The following is a 1,478-nucleotide window of genomic DNA, read 5'->3' as shown; positions in this document are numbered from 1 at the left end:
GCGCCGCGCTCCCCCCCCCCCCGGCGCCCACCCCCGCGCGGGGGCCCCCCTCCGCGAGGGGGGGGCGTCCCCCGCGGGGGCGCGCCGGCGTCTCTCGGGGGGGTGAATTACTGCTTCGATAGTGCACAATTTGCAATTATCCCCCAAATTAAAAATACGCCTGTCCTTTACCCCAGCAATTCTATGCCCAGAAATTTATTAGTTATTTTCTCTTATGTGTGAAATAACATAGATTATAAAATGGGATGGATTGCCACATTCTTTGCATAGCCAAAGATTAAAAACAGGGCCAGTTGGGACCAGCAGGTGGTATGATGGTTAAGGCACTGGACTCCCACCTGGCGGCTTGTTTTCTCACTTTTTTTTTCCTCCTCCTCTCTGGTCAAACTAAAAAAAAATAATAATAAAATAAACAATTCTTTTTAAAGAGTGAAACAGGGGCAGCCCCACAGCTTGTTTTTTTTTTTTTTTTTTGAGAGTTTTTTTTCGCTATAGGGCGCGTGCCCTCGCCAGACAGACAGAGAGAGACATAGAGACAGAAAGCGAGAAATCATCCCCCAGAGGGGATGGTCACGCCACAATCCCTTCTCCTCCATTCTCCTCTCGGGACCTTGGGCACGCGTGCACATGCGCCCGGCGTGAGTTTTAAGCCACCGGGTCCGGGACGTGAACCGCGGTCGACTACATGGGAGTCCAGCGACATAGCCATTAAGGTAAACTGCTGGTTCCCTACAGCTTGGTATTTAAGTGAGCCAGATCTCACATGGCTCAAATACTGGACCTAGCAGCTTGAAAAACACACTTGGTGCACTATGTGCATGTGTCTAAAATCCTAACAGGGTGGAAGAATAGAGGAGCACATCCCATTAGGAAGTGTTTTATTCCTCTCCCTGTCTTTCTGTCTCTTTCTGGTAAGCACTTACAGCCTCTGGCAATTAAAAAAATAGATTAAAAACAACCTACAGGGACCAGCAGATGGCATAATGGTTCCATCACTGGACTCTCATGTAGTTGACTGTGGTTCAAGTCCCAGACCCAGCAGCTTAAAACTCAAGCTGGGCGCATGTGTGTGCATGCCCAAAATTCTGAGAGGAAATGGAGGAGAAGGGATTGCGGCACGGCCATCCCACTAGGGGGTGATTTCTTGCTTTCTGTCTCTCTGTCTCTCCAGCAAGTGCACGTGCCCTAAAGCAAAAATCACTCTCAAAAAACAAACAAACAAACTACAAGGGCCGGCAGATGATATGGTGGTTAAGACACTGAACTCCCACATGACTGAGTATGATTTGAGTCCCAGATCTGGTGACTTTCTCACTTTCTCTCATGAATATGTGTACCCTATCGCAAATTTTAAAATAATAATAATAAATAAATTCTTTTCTTTTTCTTTTTTTTTTTTTTGGAGAGATTTTCACAATAGGGCACGTGCGCTCGCCAGACAGATAGAGAGACATAGAGACAGAAAGCGAGAAATCACC

General features: G+C 47.1%; 1 protein-coding gene across 2 annotated transcripts in view; it reads left to right on the top strand.

The window, feature by feature from the left end:
• The window catches only part of PITPNA (phosphatidylinositol transfer protein alpha), a 47,010-nt gene that overhangs the window by 25,046 nt on the left and 20,486 nt on the right, over nt 1-1,478 (top strand). The window lies entirely within an intron of this gene.

This window comes from Tupaia chinensis, unplaced genomic scaffold, assembly GCF_000334495.1.
Source record: "Tupaia chinensis unplaced genomic scaffold, TupChi_1.0 Scaffold144899_1, whole genome shotgun sequence".
Taxonomy (NCBI): domain Eukaryota; kingdom Metazoa; phylum Chordata; class Mammalia; order Scandentia; family Tupaiidae; genus Tupaia; species Tupaia belangeri.
The sequence above is the reverse complement of the archived record's forward strand: the minus strand, read 5'-3'. Positions and strand labels throughout refer to the sequence as shown.